The sequence below is a fragment of the Euprymna scolopes genome, chromosome 16 (assembly GCF_053919585.1).
Source record: "Euprymna scolopes isolate OS-2025 chromosome 16, ASM5391958v1, whole genome shotgun sequence".
NCBI lineage: Eukaryota > Metazoa > Mollusca > Cephalopoda > Sepiida > Sepiolidae > Euprymna > Euprymna scolopes.
In genome coordinates this window covers 104,190,820-104,212,255 of record NC_136497.1, presented here as the reverse complement: position 1 = coordinate 104,212,255, position 21,436 = coordinate 104,190,820, and the positions used below count along the sequence as shown (strand labels likewise).

At 33.2% G+C, this 21,436-nt stretch overlaps 1 long non-coding RNA gene across 1 annotated transcript in view; it reads right to left on the bottom strand.

Annotated features, from left to right (window-relative positions):
* The window catches only part of LOC145296037 (uncharacterized), a 191,984-nt gene that overhangs the window by 80,837 nt on the left and 89,711 nt on the right, over window positions 1-21,436 (bottom strand). The gene's annotated exons all lie outside the window — the stretch shown is intronic.

Genomic DNA, 21,436 nt, shown 5'->3' with positions numbered 1-21,436 from the left:
CTTTTAAAAATAACTCTCTATCAAACCAAACTACTCTATCCAACTATATTTGGCAACTAAAAAATAGCAATATTTCTTTCAACTTAAAATGGCAAATAATTGAGACTTGCAAATCATATAAACCAGGAGATAAATTTTGTACATTATGTACAAAAGAAACCCTAAAAATTTTAAAATATGAAGATATAAAAAGCACAACCAAACTAGTAAATTCAAGACACGAGCTTCTATCGTGTAATCATAAACGTTGGTTTAAATTTAATAAATATAAACCACCTTAAATTATTAAAAATTACTCATTAGTAAAAATAGATTTTTTTTTTTTTTTTTTTTTTTTTTTAATAAATTAAGTTAAACCAATTACCGCCCTTAGACTCGTAAATCAAATAATAAATAAAGCCATGACAATTATCTCCCCTTAAAAACTTGCAAAAAAAAAAAACAAAAAAAAAAAACTCTCTCTCTATAGATATTAACTGTAGCGTCTCTAAATCAAAATACGCTAACGGAAACAATTTACTGCACGAGCGTCGCCCTTTTAAAATTCATCATTCAATAAAATAAAAAGCTATAGCAAACATCTAAATGACTACTTTAAATACAGTTCCTGATTTCAAAAAAAGAAAAACCAAAAGGTAATTATATATCTATATATTTTTAAATCAAATTTATTATGTAAATTCAAAAATATATATATTTTTTCTACTCATTTCTATCTCTAACCTATACAAATTTTCTTATTAATTTTCTTATAAATTTTATATCCAAACCTTTTACTTCAATTTTTCAGATTCATCTGCCTTACTTTTAATGCTAGGTTTATTTTTGGTGTCTTTTCAATTCAATAGAAATCCTCCTAAATTTGCTGATGAGGAGACCGTGCTTACCAAAAAAACTATGTATAATTATTCTACGTGACTTCATGTATACCACAAATAAAAAGCACGGATTTCCGAAACGATCGTACAGATAATTGACTTTGTTGTTGTTCCTTCTTATGAAACTGATTTTTAATTTAATTAAATTTTGATTGTTAAATTTAAAAAATTTTAAAACTTTTAAATTATAAATCACATTACTTAATATTGAATTAGCTCTAGGACATTTAACTATCGAGCTTATTATATATCTAAATTACAACGAGCATTTCCTGTATTTTAATTAAACTAGTAATTTCACTATTACATTAAAATACACTTAGCTCTTTAGACTATTATTCTAATCTCCTTTAAATTATATATATATATATATATATAGAGAGAGAGAGAGAGAGAGAGAGAGAGAGAGAGAGAAAGAGAGAGAGAGAGATGGCTCGTGTTGCCGAGTTTGAATCTGTCGACTGATGTTAATCGTGACACCCTGCACTGAAGATTCCTAAAAGGATGAGACACTAGTGTCTGTAGGTATTTACTTATTATAGTAAAAAGAAAATTATGACAGCACCTTCAAGAAACTCGTTTCTTATCGTTGAGCACTTTCAGTTGAATTATGTCAGTCAATTTAGCGCTTATGCATAGATCATCGTATAACGATTAGATCATTCGGTGACTAACGTAAAGAACATTTAAAATTAAAATGTTTAAATTCAACATTATTTCACGCGGTTAATGGTAGCATATTGGATAGGGTCTTTGCTAATCGAGCCAGAGATGGCTCGTGTTGCCGAGTTCGAATCTGTCGATTAGTGTTATTCGTGACACCCTCCACTGAAGATTCTCGAAAGGATAAAACACTAGTGTCTGTAGGTATTTAATTATTATAGTAAAAACATATATATATATATCTTTTTATTACTATATACTTATTGCTACACACACACACACACACACACACACACACGCCTGGGTGCCCGGCGTTGCCCGGGTGTTTGGAAGCGGGTGTTGAGCAAAAGCAACAAAAAAAGAAGAAAAGTGGTAGTAGGCAGGCTCGAACCCATGACGTGAAAGCAGAAAAGAAAGTGAATGAAAATCTGACATCTTATCGCTATGCCATGATGCGACCGTAAGTTCGGAACGTTAACATTAGGCAAAGTCAATCTAATCGATACGATGACTTGCAAAAATGGCTCACAAAAATCCACCCCCTCCTTGTAGAACACTGTCCAGTTGAGGGCGAAGAAATTAATTTTTTGGCCAAGTTTTTTATATTTGTTGTCCGAGACGTCGTGCTTCTACATGATACCGATCCCGTGAAAATCCCTCGCCTCTGTCGGAAATTTTAGGCATACATACATACATACATACATACATACATACATACATTTAAACAGACAGGTGAGATTTATATTATAGATGACTTTCATATTGGCCCAGTAGTTGATTCTAACCCAGTATATAAAATTCCTGAGTATGACAAGATACATCTGAAGAAGGTCAAAAATTAGACTGACCGAAATGTTATGAAAATAACACTTAAGATGAGAACAGTAGTCAAAATAAATAATATGAACAACCAGTTATTTATTTAATAATTATTTATTGAATATATCTATAGCCAAAATTAGTAAGAAAGAAGACATTAATTTGACAGATAAGTCATTTAAAATAAGGAACAAAGAAAGGTGATAAATGATTGGTAAGAAAGACGCACACATATTTCTTGGCGACAATTAAAGAACTATACTATTTACATGTAGAATAAAATGCCAATTACATACAAACCTTCATTAAACACGAAGAGGCTAACGAGTATAGTTTGTGCCTCCCTGCACTCAAAAACCCTGTGTATTGCTTTATTGCAGGTCAATATTTTTTTAAAGTTTGAAATGGCTATGAAACGCAGAGAAGTGAAATTTAATATACTGGAAGAGCATAACAACGTTTGTCATTTGCCTGATTTTTATGGAATTTGAACAAATATTTTGCAAATTATGCTTATATTTCTACTTTCTGCTAATTTTAAGTGTGTATCACTTTATTGTAGATCTCCCAAATGCCTACAAAAGGTCGATTGACAGCTAGTGAAAAGGAAAGTATTGTTGCAGGCCTTGCAGGAGGTTTACCACTCATAGATGTAGCTAAGTAGCCTGGAAGAGATCAAGAACATTGTTTACATTTGTTGAAAATCCAAACATCGAACCAAGGAAGGGCTAAAACACAAGAAAGTCAGTTTCTGCTCGTGATGTTAGAAACATTCGCCATCAACTTATCAAGCAGCAGGGCAGCAACAGTGTTGCTATATTTGACAAAGCTGGAATACCTTCCTTGTCCAGAAAGACATGCTGCAATATCTTAAATGAAATTGCAAGAAGCATTAAGCCCATAGCAAGACCTATTTGAAACTAAACTCATGAGGAAAAACGGTTGGTATGAGCTCTAAAATACATGAAAACCATTCGTTCTTGTTTTTTGGTTAATATTGTTACTGGATATGTTCTTTATTTTATATAAATAGGAATACGAAGCTAGACTATATATTACCGAAAATATACATTTTAGACACTTGCAATAAAATGATACAAACTTAAAATTACCAGACAAATTCGCATAACTTTCAAAATGTTTGTTCAAATTTCACAAAAATCAGGGAAATGAAGCACGTCGTTATGCTTTTCCAGTGTACTAAATTTCATATCTCTGCGTTTCATAGTATTTGCAAAATTAAAAAAAAAATCGATACACAGAGTTTATCGTAAATATACAAAAAAAGAGAAAGAGAGGAGCAAAGTTTACGCGAGTATGAATAATTTACATAAAAACCGAAAAAAATTGTCTATAGAAGCAAGCATTACTTGTTATATGCTATATTTCTAAATGAGCTTTTTGCAAACAGATGGGACAGTTCCTTCAAAGTAACTAATTGATACATAAAAAAGCTTTGAATGCTTTCGTTTTATGGCATGCATATTTTATTGCTTAATAAATATATCAAATGTTCAATTTTAATTTATTGCCAATTTATTTTTGCACACAATTTTGAAATTTTTCAAAATTAAGCTTTAAATGTAATAACGAACGAAATATGGCTGCTTTTATAACAACTAACATTTATTATGCCGACAATCAATTTTGCTGTTTTGGATTATACATATTTTAGATTGATTTGAACCGAAATATATTAATACACGTTCGTTCAAAAAGGAATATATTCATTACGCTTTTCTTGTCACTAATATTTTCAGTACACTACTGGTAACATGTTGCAATTAATGGATAAAAACTGAAAACAGGCATTCAAATATAAGATTTAAATAAATTTTTATCTTGAAAACAACAAAGTCTTGGCATATCTAAAAATATTAGCAAGATTCTAATTTATCTTTTGCCATTTTATTTAACGTGACATCCCCCCCCCACTTATATTGTCGAAATTCTTTGACATACAATTTATCCAATCATTGACGAAATAAAAAAAAAAAGAGCGACTCATTTTTTAAAAATTTGGTGCGTGAGGGGAGGGGGTCATTTAAATTCTCGATATGTGAACGTGAGCTAGCGCAGCTTTCAAAGTATTGGAACCTGTAAAGCCACGTTCATATTAAAGAACACTTAAGAAGTTACATTTTTGCTATGATTCGACAATGAAAATCAGAGCAAATGCGAGATGATGAAACGTAGAAACGACGAAAAGGTAAAACAGCAAGTGATTATTGAAGTTGTTATGGTGCGACGATGGCTGCAGCAATTGCAACTGGGTTTTCTCATGAAAAAAAAAGGAAGGAAAGTAAAGTGAAAGTATAAGCGTTTCAGCAAGTGGAGCAGAATTGTACGTTGTTTAACATGCCTCCGTTATCATCAGTTAAAGATAAATACTCAAGATGAATGCGCGATTCCTAGGCGTGGCCACTTAAGTGATCAGAGATGAATTAAACAGCATCCGTTTATTTTCTTTTTTTTTCCTATTTTTTGTACATTTTTCTTTCTCTTGTCACATTTTGTTTCAAGAATCTTCATTGACGAAAGGAGAAAAAGTAATTATGCGAGTGAATATTCAAATCACCGACTCACTCAACTGATAAGACATTTGGTAAGTAGGAAGAAGGAAGATGATAAAGTTGGAAGAGTGAACGTTGTGCAATAAATAGAAAAATAGCATAACATTCTCGAACGATTATATTCGATAAGCCAAGGCAAACAAAAGTCAATATACAGGCAATAAAGTATTTTATCATAGACAAATACTGCCTTTTTTCAATTGTAACAATGATAAATATAGGTAAGTGGCAATAAATACAAGTGGTTGTAGTGGTTGATGTGGATAAGATGGATGGGTTCTTTGTGCGTGCAAATAAAAATAAAATAGGAATGTGTACAAAGAAAAACGTAAAACATTTTTCTTTGTAAAATGGATAACTTGGTCAATGTTGAAAAGTGTGAGTATATTTTTGTCTTATTTTTATAGTGATTGTGTAGCAGTGTCAGATGTCGCCATTAAAAATGATTGATAAAAATCTGAATAATTAGACTCACTATCTTTCGAAGCTCATAACTACTTGAAAAATGTAATTTAAACCCTTTTTTTCAATAAAAGGAGCAAAGATCAATTTTTAAAATAATAAAAGGCTTAATAGAAAATATGCAATATTTTTTAATCGATTTTCTTTAAAAACGATTTCAAAAAATTCAACGAATTTTAACTTACTCCGATTATAATAAATATATATATATAAATTCCAAAAAATTACTTACCTATGAAAAATAGTAATCAATAGGTGCTTTCATTCTTCATTTATAAGAATTTGTTCATATCTATATTATATATTTTATTTTTTTTTTAAATAAAAGAATGTTTTTAAGCAAGCATCCGAAAAGATCGCGATTATCAAATCTAATAACATGTGGTCACAGAACGGAGTTGCCTCCCTTTCTTCCAGTTGACAAATACGGAGACTGAAAAGCGCCATAATTAATTATTTGAAAAACGTAAAAACAACACATTAGACCAAATATATTTCCCGGTAGTAACTATATAAAGAAACAAACATTTGAAGTGCTGATATCTGTCTCATCTCCCCTTTGAATTTCTGACATGTGGTTACTGTCAACAACCAAATGAGTCAAGTAGGAGTCCACGTTTTTGAAAAATGATCACATTTCACTCAGAAAAGTTTGCTTGAAAAAAAAAACGCCGACAAATTTTCCATTTTTTAAATTCTCTTAAAGAATTACATGAGTTTTTGATTTTAAATATTTTATTTCTTATTTATGCAATAAATTTTTTTCAAAAATCTAAAAAAAAAAACAAAACAACATTGAATGAAATAGAAAAAATTATTGTAGGTCTACAATTTTTAACTGTATGATGTCAATTGGCGGATTTGAGATGATTTGATGTCATAGGAAACTTCAAAAATCTTCCTCCAAAGTTCATCTTTCGACGACAATAGAACACCTCCTTCATAAACTTTCGTTATTAACCATTGAAGCACAATTGGGTTTATATCTGAAGAACAAGGTGGCCATGTCATAAAATTTTCTCCACTAATGCCTAATGATGTCACAGCCTTAGCTGAGTAGGATGGTTCATTGTCATAAAAATGTGCGGTGATGTGCCGATGGAAGATCATCAAGCCATGATGACAAATGCGCATTCAAAGTAAAATATAAAACTGTCTTGTCAGTTTGACATCTTTTGGCACTCGAAAATGCCCAATTAGTTTATCACAGATTATTCCAGCCAAAAACATGACACTTCCACCTTCCTGTTGACAACGGAATTGATTAGGGGTAGGGAATCCAAGAGGACTCCAAACTTTGGTCCACCCTTCTATTCCATCAAGGGTTTTTCTGGCCTCATCGGTGAAAAAAAAACATTTTTAAAGCTGGTTTTCATGTATTTCTGAGTCTAAGCCAAAAGTTTTTCCTCATGAGGTTTATTTAAAATAGGACTTGCTATGGGCTTAATGCTTCTTGCAATTTCATTTAAGACATTGCAGTGTGACTTTCTGGACAAGGAAGGTATTCCAGCTTTGTCAAATATAGCAGCACTCTTGATGCCTGTCTGCTTGATAAGTTGAGTGAATTTTTCTAACATCACGAGCAGAAACTGACTTTCTTGCATTTTTCTCCTTTCTTGGTTTGATGTTTGGATTATCAATGAATAAAGACAATGTTTTCCGATCTCTTCACTTGGCTAGATCTATGAGAGTTAAACCTTCTACAAGGCCTGCAACAACACGTTTCTTTTTACTAGCTGTCAATCGACCCTTTGTAGGCATTTTGGGAGACCTTCAGTAAAGTGACACAGACAATTATCAAATTAGCATAATTTTCAAAATATTTGTTCGAATTTAATAAAAATTAGGAAAATGGGGCATTTAGTAATGTTCTTCTAGTGTACCAAATTTTACGTCTTTGCGTTTAATAGCAATTTCAAAATATAAAATATTGAGCTTCAATAAAGCAATACACACGATTTACATCCATCTTAAGTATTTTCAAGTTGTTTTTCAAAGAAACCTTGAACGTTTTTCTTGGTTTATGTTGTGGTATTTTACCTCTATCTATCTCGCCACAAAACAGTTGTTTAGCAAGTCTTCTGTTCTTCATCCTAACCAAGTGTCCTGTCAAGCGCATCTAATTTGGAATGATTTTCATTTCTATACTAGTATTATTTGATCGCTCAAGAACTTCAGTGTTAGGTATCAGATTCCTCCAGTTAATTTTAAGTATTCTGGAAATACAACTTTGATGAAACCTTTCCAATAACTTGAGATGCCTTCTATATGTTGTCCAAGTTTCTGATCCATATAGCAGCATAGTGATAATGCATGTTTCGTAAACACTTAGCCTCGTTTTTTATGTGATTCCCCGATCTCACCACACACTTTTCTCCTGTTTGCCAAAAGCAGAACTGGCTTTTGGCTATTCTGTGATTTATCTCAGCACCATTACTCAGCATACTACCTGGATATACAAAATTATCCATGACATTTAATTTCTTACCATCAACCAAGATTTTGGTTCAACGTATTGCATTCCTATAGGAGGGGAATACGTATGTTTTCTTGAGACTGATGGGAAGTCTAAAAGTATTACAAACCTCTGATAACTTTTCCATAATCATTCGTGTGTCCACTTCTGAATATGAAACAAAGTCTGCATCATCTGCATCTCAAAGTTCAAGAACAAAGTTCTGAAAAGTTTTTGACTTTGCGTTGAGACGTCTAAAGTGAAAAAGTTTACCTGATGTATGAAACCTAATCTTCACCCCACTATCGCAATTTTAAAAAGAATGCTCCAGCACCACAGCAAAATATATGGAAAATAATGTTGGAACAAGTATATCACCTTGTTTCACACCGATTTCAACTGGAATTGGATCAGACAGAGATCCATTAAAGTTCACTCGGACTTCCATATTACAGTGTAACTGCTTCAGCAACTAGAACAACCTAGATGCCTACGAATCCTCCAGAATGCATTGCGATTAATGGTATCAAAAGCTTTTGTAAGATCGACAAAAACTTGATACAAAAACACTCGCTGTTCCATACATTTTTCCATTTTTCCATTGGCTGTCGCACAGAGAATATCATGTCCATTGTGCCGCAGTCAGATCTAAACCCACATTAATTCTCTGGGATGATAGACGGACAAATTAATTTATTTATTTATTTTTTATTTTTTTATTACATTTTCACCCCAAACAAGGCAAATTGCCACTTTGGTGTAGAGGGCTACTATCAGGGGCAACAACTACTGGGGTACTATGTAGGGATTTGGGCAGCAAGCTGTCGGTTCACGTTACACTTGAACTTCTGCACGTCAGTACTGTTGGGGAAGCAGGAATTCCAGAGTCTAGCGATTCTGGGGAAGAAACTATTGGAGTAAAAAGATCTTTTACATCTAGGGATCTCTACAGTGTGGGGGTGAGATTTAGCAGCCTGTCGGGTTTGTCGAGGGTGCTCACGTCATGAGGACACAAGAGATTGCAGTTTGTCAGAGCATTCACCACTAAAATACTTGTAGAAAAGGCAGTGAAATGCAACATTTCGTCGATGGGACGGAGGCTGAAGCTTAGATGCCAGTTCAGGGCCTATCAGGTTTGCGACTCTCTTTTGAACCTTGTCAAGGAGCGAGAGACTAGTAGCAGATGCACTAGCCCAGATGTGACAGCAATACTCCATACATGGGCGAATGGTGGCCTTATAGAGGTACAGGATACTTTCGGGTGTTAGTAGTTGTCTAGCACGGTAGAGAGAGCCCACCTTTCTTGCAACGGCCCTGGCAATGCCTTCAATGTAATTGTTTCAACTCATGTTTCCTGTGAACGTTAGGCCAAGGAGTTTTAAAGATGTACTCTCAGATAAAGAGTCGTAGGCCATTGCTATAGGTGGTAGAGAGGGTTTCTTGTAATTATTGAATGAAACTAGTTTAGTCTTGGCAGCATTGAACGCGACAAACCACTTTTGTCCCCATTCCACCAGAGATTGGAGATCTTCCTCTAGTGTTTCTGCCATTTCTTTAGAAATGTGTTCATTCGTCTTCCTGTTGTGCCTGCCATAGAGTGTAGTGTCATCAGCATATATACCCATCTCAGAGGCAATGTTGTCGGGGAGGTCATTTATGAATATCAGGAACAATAGAGGTCCAAGGATAGAACCCTGGGGCACCCCTGCATTTATATCATATTGTTTAGATGTACGACCGTCGAGGACAACCTGGATTTTTCTCTTATCTAAGAAGGATTTAATTATGTTAAGTATTCTACCAGTGATACCGTATGATCTAATTTTCCTGAGGAGACCCTCATGCCATACCCTGTCATGCCATACCCTGTCAAAAGCCTTAGGTATATCTAGAGCTACCGCTCTGCCCTCCCCCGCTTTGTCCAGTGAATGGTATATACGTTCAGAGATCACAGTTAGGATGTCTGCTGTGGAACGGGCTTGTCTAAATCCATACTGTTTGTCATCTGTAAGGTGATGGACTAGAGCATGGTTAATTTAGGTCTAAAATATTTTGGCAAAAAGTGGAAGGAGGCTAATAGGGCGATAATTTGATGGGTCAGTCCTTTCTCCAGAATTCTTGAATACTGGTACAACAGAAGCAGTTTTCCAACAGCCCGGAAAGCAAGCTTCATTAAGGCATTTGTTGTAGAGTTTGGAGAGAACTGGAACTACTTTGGCTGAGCACTTTTTTAATAGCACAGCTGGGATAAGATCGGGTCCACATGCTTTTGAAGTCTTTTATGATAGCATGCACCTGAGCAGGGGTGGTTTTCAGATCGTCTAGCGTGGCGTCTGTCCGCATAGGAAATTCAGGTAGGGGGTGGTTGGAAGGGTCCAGTGTGGAGTTTGAGGCAAACCGACTGGCAAACATGTTAGCCTTGTCGGTTGCTGAGGAGACAACCTCGTGATTGTTGGTTAGTGGGGGAATTGTTGATTGCCCATTATTTACTACACTGTTGTAAATTTTCCAGAAGTCTCGAGTTCCTAGTTTTTGTGCTTCGATGCACTTTTTAGTGGTTTCCGTAAATTCTCTCTTAGCTGTCGCTATTTCTTTCTTAACGTTATTTCTAGCTTCTATATACTTCAGTCTGTTTGAACTGGACTTATGTCGGTTAAACCTATGGTATGCAGGCTGCTTTTGAGCAATGGCAGTTGCGCAAGTGGACCTAAACCATTGGGGAGAGTGGGGCTTACTATAAAATTTCCGCATGGGAACATGCGCTTCGATTGCAGTTTTGAACCAGTCAGTGGTCTCGTTTGCACACTGTTCAGCAGGGAGAGAAAAAATATTTCTCCATGGGGCATCTCTGATTAGTTCCCTGATGGCTTCTCAGTCAAAGTTTTTATAATATCTCGTTGTTTTGAGCACTGGCTCTTCAGTTTTGGCTCTAGAGTTTAGGGCGATTTCAACCATTATCACTGCATGATCAGCATTCCCGAGTGGGCTGTGAGCCTTTGTTATGCAGTCATCGGGAACTGTGGACAAAAACAGATCTAGAAGTGATGCATGTTGTTCTTCCTGGTCAGGGAAACGGGTTGGAAACATAACAATTTGTGATAGGGAGTGAAATATAGTGAAGCTATGAGTTGTGCTGTCTGCTGCATCTGTGTAAGTAAGGAATCCAAGCCAGTTTTTGTGGTGGACATTAAAGTCACCAAATACATTTGTGCGCTAGTGTCGAGGGACAGTGCCGTGTCTATGCTGTCAGAGACTTTGTTTATTATGGTGCAGTCCTGAGTCGAGGGAGAGCGATAGAGAAAATAATAGTAGCTAATATTGTGTTGCATGTTTAGTCTAAGGCACATAAAGTCTTGATCATCTGTTTCCAGGTTTGTTTCTCTAGTCAGGGGGAGGGTATTACGAATGTAAACTCCAAGTCCGTGAATGTGCCTGTCAGAGTCCTTACGGCCGAGTGGGAGATATCCAGGCATGTTAAAGTAGTTAGAGGGGATGGAGGAGTGTAGGTTAGTCTCACTTAGTGCTAAGATATCTGGGGTATTTGTTAAGAGAAATGCTTCAACATCAGCTAAATTAGTTCTAAGCCCACGGATATTTGTGAATGCAAGCCTCAAGGGAGGAGGCAAGTTGAATTTGTTTGTCCCTAAGCCTGGTTTAAGCTTATTTTTAGATTGCACTGTCGTCATATTTTTTTTTTAAAGAGTTTCGGTTTAGGTAAGGGGGAGCTAAACAAGAGGTTATGCAGAGCATCAGACATGCATCACAAGTAGACCATCAGCTGACCTTTCTCCAATTAGGATTGTCGCCTCAGGAAAGCCCACCGGGAATGAGTGCAGGGTCCCTTTCCATGCGCATCATGGCACTACAAACAACCTGATATTATTCAACTGTTGATGGAGCAGCCGCTCTAAGCGCTACCAAAGAGTTATGGCCCCTGTACTACCATTTTTGAACAGCAGCCAGGAACTGTCAATCCAGTACCCTCAACCCATTAGAAGAAGGTCAAATTGCTCAGGCATATATCATACTCAAGCACTCCCAAATGTCCAGTTTTAGGGGTGAGGTGTGCTGGGAATGGGGAAAAACAGCATCCGATTGCCCTAGCCAGGAAACAAGATCTACCGCTGGGTGGTTCTGTCGAATCACTGAAATAGTGTCTCTGCGCTTTCATCAAACAACTATTTTCCTTATTTTGTAATTTGAAGACACCAATGCATTTAGGCACTTTTACTTCATTGGCTCTGACCTTTTTCCTTATACACAACTGAACTTAGCACAAATAAGGTAGTATCAGTGTCATAGTCTGCAACCCGCATAACTCTTACAGTACACATATTGTGAATACCATGCTTGCGCTTGATGACATAATATGACCATGTTTTGATCTAGAGTGTATCCAAGTTACCTTGTGAATGGGTTTTTGTTGGTAGAAAGTTCTGCATACTGCAAGATTATGTTCAGTATACAACTGCAAAAGAAGAATCCCATTATCATCTGCTTTACCAGACCATATTTTCCTAAGACACCCCAGGTGTTCTGATCACTTCCGACCCCTGCATTAAAGTCCCCAAGCAACAAAATCTTATCTACTTTTGGTATCCTTTTGGCACAATTTCTTAGATATTGATAAAACCCCATTTTAATATCCTGCCTACTATCCAAAGTAGGGGCATATACTAAGATAACTGACACATAACGATCACAAGGTAAAGGTATCCTCAGTAAAATGATTCAATCACTAATTGCACACGGCTGTTCGAACTGAGATGTGATCTTTGTCCTGATGGCAAAACCAATTCCTCCTTCCTTTTTTACTCCCTTGGGTTTGACTTTCCAGAAAAAACGTATTCACCTTTTTCTGTAAGTTAATCTTACGGGTTTCAGATAGAGCAGCAAAATCTATGTTGTATCTAATTCTCTGGATTAACCGACTTTTTCAGATTCAGAACTGTCCTTATGTTCCAGGTCATATTCAATTTAGTTTTCTTTTTAGAATAAATCTAATTGTTTTTTCTGTTTGCACCGCAGAAACGAACAACCGTCAAGAGCAGGTAATGGACCAGGTAAATAACCAGCTGCAAATAGGAACAGACGATTTTTAGGTCATCTTTTCTAGACCTCTCCTAAGATCCGGGTGAGCAGTGCTGTCCCTTAAAAGGGCTGCTCAGTTGCAAAAAGGCCCACTGTAACAAGTTCCTTTCTCTCAAAACTAACAGCAATGTTAAGCTTTAAGCCGCCTCTGTGCTGATTTGTGATTACAAAATTGTAACCTGTTAGGTTTGTACACGTTGCCTCGCCTCTACTACCACAGGACTTCTAAAGAAGGGATATCTGTACAAATGATCTCAATGATAAATGTTTTTACGACACATGTATCCACAGTCAGAATCCATGAAAGGCAAGTGCAAGATAACTGGTAAATTTATCTACAGGTTTTCTTGTCTATCCTTCTCACACAATCGCTGACTTGTCGAAAGATACTTTCAAACACTGAGTTTAGGCCACCACTAGCCGCCAGATATTGGACAAACGCATCATGGATGTGGAAATAAAAATTTAATATAACAAATTTCATGCTGATGAAATATCTAATAGACTGGATGACATTCCTTTAAGTGCGAATCAAACACGAATTATCACCAGATAACTGTCAGACGCATGTGTTATATATATATATATATATATATATATATATATATATATATATATATATATATATTAAAATTGAATAGACAAATATATCTGACAAGACAAAATTCACCAGGCTTGCATTGTAAACAGCTTGAAATTTTAAATGTAAAGTTTGCTTACAAGACTCATGCTGTTGATGATGACGATGATGATGATGATGCATCTCACAGATTATTTTAAAACTGAATAAACAAATATATCCGACGAAGACAGAATTCACCAAGCTGCGTTGTAAATGGGCTGAAATTTTAAATGTGAAGTTTGCTTACAACATTCATGCTGTTGATGATCACGATGATGATGTTGTTGATGATGATGATGATGATGATGCATCTCACAGATTATTTTAAAACTGAATTTTCATATACACATATATGCATACATATATATATGCATATATACATATATACGTGTATCTACATGCATCAATGATGATGATGATGATGATTGCAACGTCTTGTCAGACGAGTACCACTCCCTCAGACATTTAAAATCCATGAGCCCAAATGCCTGAGGGAGTATCTATACAAAATGATGTTACAGAGTCTTAGCTTTGTACGACAGCTAAGTCTCTCTCTCGGTTCAAAATGTTGAGATCCAGCAACAAGCAAGAGCAAAATAGCCAGAAACAAATTAAACTGCAGACCAGCTTAATGCGGGTACTGGTCTCCCGCTTTATGGTTTTTGGAATCAGAGATTAGCTTCTCCTAGAAAGGTTACCTTCACCACGGCTTACGAAAGCCCTCTCCACCCCAATACACATATACACACAAATATACACGGTGCTAGTTAGCCGTTGACCCAGAAAAAGGGTTCATTCGCCCTTTGGAAGGTCTTGTTTTTAATCCATACATCAATATACACATATATACATACATATGTACATAAATATACATATACATATATACAAAACGTAACATGCGGCCGCAGCTGAGATTGAATTTACTACACGAGTTTGTCGTGTAATTTAAATCTTGTCCATAGCTAAATACTTGATGCTTTTCCAGAGTTACATACATATATATATAAATATACACATATATATAGACATATAATCATACCTCTCTTTCTCTCTCTCTCTCTTTATATATATATATATATATATATATATATATATATATATATATATATATATATATATATTCCATTAAAACTCTATAAATTAGGATTTACAACAATTTATTATTTGACAAGGAACACAAGTTAGAAAACTTAAAATGTTAAAATAATTTCCATGGAGTTTCAAAGGAAGCCCTTATTTTCAGAGGAAAGTAGTTAGCAAAATAGTATTCATAGGCAAGCTATAAATTGAAAACTATAAATTGTGAGAAAAGTCATATATTTTTATAAATGTTGATAATAATGCACAAATGTGTAGGTTAGAAGGACATTCGAAATAAAATCCAAGTTTGCATGGAGAAAAAGTTTAAAATGCGGAATAATCCAAAGAAAATTTAGCTTGGTTAGATGTAGAGATGCAAATGAAATAGTACAATAGTAATCGAAATAGTTGATCAATAAACTTAAGCAAATTCCAAATGCGAAGATGGCATCTTGAAATTGCAGTAGAAAATTTTCTATGTGAAAAAGTTATTATTGTCTTCACAACGGAAAAGAAAAATTTAATTAATTAAATTAATTATGCTTAAAGCAAGGAATGGTAACCTTTTAGGGACGAGCTAGACGTTCTATTTTTAGAACAAAATTAAACTAGTTACTAAGCATATGATGTCTAAGTAAAATAGAATTATAGAAGGTAGAGGGAGGGAGAAAACTGACTGTCAAGACTGATAGATGAAAATGAACGGGCGGAAAATGACTATATTTTATGTCATCAAATTTCCATGTCCGTGAAGGCGCTCTCTCTCTCTTTCTTTCTCTCTCTCTCTCTCTCTCTCTCTCTCTCTCTCTATATATATATATATATATATATATATATATATATATATATACACAAGCATATATCGATAAATAGTTATATAAACATGTACATATCTACATATGCATATGCATATGCACAGAAATACACAAATTTGCAAAAAGTCCAAGCATACATATAAAAAAGCTATTAAATTAAAAGTAAAATTTGAAATATTTTTTAATTAAATTAAATTAAAATTAAATAAAATAATTAAAAAATGAGTCTTTAGTTTTAGTATAATTCATTTGATTTTATTAATTATTTTGATAAGACAAGGAAGAAATGAATGTTTTTGCAATGATGCTTGACTTTTGCATTTCACACATTTATCCAAGGCATTATAGAAAAATAATTTGATAAAATCAACAGTAGACTATGATGTATTGTGGACTAAGTCAACTGAAAGTTTTTGCATCTTTATCATCAAAATCCTTTTGTATTTCATTGGACAACTCAGCCCACTACTAATTCTTCATTTGACGACCTTGAAATACAATTCTCTTTTGCTTCATTGATAGCATCCGCTACGTTTTTGTTAGTCAGAAGAACTAAGAAGTTTATCGTGGGTTCTCTTTTGTGTTTTTTTTTCAATAAGATTCGAGATAACATTATTTTCATCAAACCTGCATTTGTTTCCCTTAAGAGCCATACATTCTACTCCAGCGCGGTACACTTTTGATTTGAACTGCATCACATCTACTCCAGCGCAGTACACTTTTGATTTGAACTGCATCACATCTACTCCAGCGCGGTACACTGCATCAATGGTCAAATATGAATAAGTTCTTTAGATTTTCATGCACTTCCACACTTTTCAGCTCATGTGTTTTGGCACTTTATTACCACTGAGCTGTTTTCCAAATCCACATCTTGATCTTCCCATGAACAAGTTTGTAGTCAGTACCATACTCATCACCTTAACAGTACACATATCTTGAAGATCATGCCTCAGCGTAATGATATAGCTCAGAAGCAGCTCGTGTTTCAAGCTAGGGTGTATCCATGTTGCTTTGTGAATAAATTTTTGATAGCAGAATATGTCACACACTGCAAGTCCAAATTCTGTGCGCAATTGAAGAAGAATACCATTATCAAGAATACCATTATCAAGAATACCATGATCAAAGATATCACATGTTTCATTATCACTTCCAACTTGAGCATTGAAGTCACTGAGTAACCAAATTTTTTCATCCTTGGGTATACTACAACGGCCAGCTATCAATTCTTGATAAAATACAATGACGACATCTTGATTACGACATAAAATACCATAATGATATCTTGATTACTACATAAAATACCATAATGATATCTTGTATTACTACATAAAATACCATAATGATATCTTGATTACTACATAAAATACCATAATGATATCTTGTATTACTACATAAAAAACCATAATGATATCTTGGTTACTATATAAAATACCATAATGATATCTTGATTACTACATAAAATACCATAATGATATCTTGATTACTACATAAAATAAGATAATGATATCTTGATTACTACATAAAATACCATAATGATATCTTGATTACTACATAAAATACCATAATGATATCTTGTATTACGACATAAAATACCATAATGATATCTTGATTACTACATAAAATACCATAATGATATCTTGATTACTACATAAAATACCATAATGATATCTTGTATTACGACATAAAATACCATAATGATATCTTGATTACTACATAAAATACCATAATGATATCTTGATTACTACATAAAATACCATAATGATATCTTGTATTACGACATAAAATACCATAATGATATCTTGATTACTACATAAAATACCATAATGATATCTTGAATTACGACATAAAATACCATAATGATATCTTGGTTACTATATAAAATACCATAATGATATCTTGTATTACTACATAAAATACCATAATGATATCTTGATTATTACATAAAATACCATAATGATATCTTGATTACTACATAAAATACCATAATGATATCTTGATTGCTACATAAAATACCATAATGATATCTTGTATTACTACATAAAATACCATAATGATATCTTGATTACTACATAAAATACCATAATGATATCTTGTATTACTACATAAAAAATCATAATGATATCTTGATTATTACATAAAATACCATAATGATATCTTGTATTACTACATAAAATACCATAATGATATCTTGATTACTACATAAAATTCCATAATGATATCTTGATTACTACATAAAATACCATAATGATATCTTGATTACTACATAAAATACTATAATGATATCTTGATTACTACATAAAATACCATAATGATATCTTGTATTACTACATAAAATACCATAATGATATCTTGGTTACTATATAAAATACCATAATGATATCTTGATATCTACATAAAATACCATAATGATATCTTGATTACTACATAAAATACTATAATGATATCTTGTATTACGACATAACATACCATAATGATATCTTGATTACTACATACAATACCATAATGATATCTTGGTTACTATATAAAATACCATCATGATATTTTGATTACTACATAAAATACCATAATGATTTCTGTATAACTACATAAAATACCATAATGATATCGTGATTTCTACATGAAATACCTAAATCATATCTTATATTACTACATAAAATCCCATAACGATATCTTGTATTACTACATAAAATACGATAATGATATCTTGATTACTACATAAAATAACATAACGATATCTTGCTTACTATATTAAATACCATAATAATATCTTGCTAACTAATAAAAGTACCATAATGATATCTTGATTGCTACATAGAATACTATAATGATATCTTGTATTACTACATAAAATAACATAATGATATCTTGATTACTACATACAATAACACAATGGTATCTTGATTATTACATAATATACTATAATGATATCTTGATAACTACATAAAATACCATGATGATATCTTGATTACCACATGAAATACCACAATAATATCATATATTACTACATAAAATACCATAATGATCTCTTTACTACATAAAATACCATAAAGATATCTTGTATTACTACATAAAATAACATAATGATATCTTGATTACTACATAAAATACCATAACAATATGTTGATTACTACATAAATACGATAATGATATCTTATATTACTACATGTAATACCATGATGATATATTGATTACTACATAAATTCCATAATGATATCTTGATTACTACATATAATACCATAACAGTATCTTGATTACTCCATAAAATAACATAATGATATCTTGATTGCTACATAAAATACCATAATGATATCTTGTATTACTAAATAAAATAACATGATAATATCTTGTATTGCTACATAAAATACACTTACTGTATCTGGATTACTACATGAAACAACATAATGATACCTTGATTACTACAGAAAATACTATAATGATATCTTGATTACTACATAAAATACCAAAATGATATCTTGATTACTACATAAAATACCAAAATGACATCTTGATTACTACATAAAATACCATAATGATATCTTGATTACTACATAAAATACTATAATGATATCTTGATTACTACATAACATACCATAATGATATTTTTATTACTACATAAAATATCAAGATGATATCTTGATTACTACATTAAATACCATAATGATATCTTTATTATTACATAAAATACTATGATGATATCTTGATTACTACGTAAAATACCATAATGATATATTTATTATTACATAAAATACCATAATGATATCTTTATTCTTACATAATATACCATAATGATATCTTGATTACTACATAAAATACCATAATGATATTTTGATTACTACATAAAATGAGCATACACTGAAATAACTGATGTTTGATAATCACATGGTATAAGCAGCCTCAGACACATGGTGCGTCACAAGCTCCAAAAGGTTTTTCTTACTGGCTTACAGTATTTGGATGAATTGCAAAACCTACACCTTCTTCTCTTTTGGTACCTTCAGTCTTGCTCTTAAAAAAATGTGCATCGGACACCTCTTTTAGTTATTTGTTCTTCTTTACTGAGACTAGTTTCAGATAGGGCAGCAATGTTCACATTGTACTTTGCTAGTTCCTTAGTCACAATAACGGTTCTTCAATCTGGGAAAGCAAAAGTCTTTTGATCAAGAAGTGTCCTTACATTCCATGCTGCAATATTTATCTTAACTCTTTCTTTAGCATACACTTTGTTTTTTCTATGATCCTCCCAAGCACACCATCAGTTGTAGGTAGCTGATCAGCTTCACATTGAACAGACGATATTTGGTCACCTTCTAGACCATGTAGATGCATTGGACTAGCAGCGTTATCCTTAAAAAAGGGCTAATCGATCGCTGAAAGCTTTACCCAAGCTTGTTCATGGCCAATAAAACTAACAATTACGTTAAGATAAGCAGTTCATGTACGGATTTGAGGATGCATACTTCCAACTTGTTAGGTCTATATTCTTTCCCACAATAATTTTGAGGAGATATCTGTACATATATCACCCTCTGAGCTTCAACAGTTATCATCCGTGACATGCGGGAGATAAACGGTTACTGTATAAGTCGCAGGTGTAGATATCATGTGATCAATACTAGATTGGTTGTCAGCCAAGATTAAGAGAGGTCAATCTATCGTTATTGAGAAAAGACTATATTGCACCAGATATCAACCTGGTATTTCTAGTTCCTGCTGTATAGCTACTGTCTAGAAAATCAGAGGGAGGATAACTACACCTTGCCCAAGGATTACTTGGAAATGTGCAGCCAGTGGCGTTCATCTCTCTCAGGTATAATATATGCTTACATACCCATATATAAAAACATATACAAATGCACCTATATAAATTGTTTGTTATCAAGTTTAAAGTAAAGAAAGACACGTCCTACTAATATGAGAATTTCTCTCAACTGAAAAAGCGAGACTATTCATGGATAAACTAATTTTAAAATATAATGTTGCTTTTTCTTTATGAATTTTTCTAGATTTTTTTCTGCAACATTTTTAAAGTTGTGAAAAAAACATCTTACTCACCATAAGAATTTCTCTCAGACCTATTTCTTCCATACTTGAATATTAAAACATGACTTGCTTCCGGAATTGCAATATATAAATTTTGTACCAAAAAATATGACATACAATCAATTTAAGTGAGATTGAAAAAATAAGAGCCTTATAAGGCTTATAAAAGAAGTTAAAGATATAAAGAATTATGAGACAAAAAGTTTCCTCAAAAAGCAACAGGTATATTCAATAGTGTATGCATACATGTCTGTGGAATAAGGTTCTTGAATGAAGATTCTTGAAAAGAGTTGGTTTAAATGGAATTCATACATTTCTCATTTCGTGAAAACTGCTGTGGACAGTGGATATCTGGTGTGGATGGAACTTGAATCCTATTTTCTAAGATGGAAATCGTTGCAGACATAAACACAGACACAAGAACCCAATGAAAAGAAATCTCAAAGATCTTTTGATCCCGATAGATATGTGAATCAATACTTATAGAAAAGTCAAGATAAAATTAGCCTCAAACCATTTATTTGTGAAAGACAAATTCTATTGAAAATAATATAATTTTTTTAATAACAGGTGTTCACGCCATATCACATTAAAATTATATTAAGCCTACTTTTGAATTCTCTCTCTCTCTCTCTCTCTCTCTCTCTCTCTATATATATATATATATATATATATATATATATATATATATATATATATATATATATATATATATATAATTTTTTATATTGAAGAAATTCTCCTCTGGACCAAAGTACCGTAGGTTTGCAACAACATGTGCCACATACAAATTTAATACATCTACCCTGACAGCCACTACCTTATGTAGTTTACAACCATTATTTCTGCCACATTCACTTGTGATATATAATGCTACATTGCGTACAATGAACAACACCATCATAATCAACACATCTACAGAAGAAGTTCCT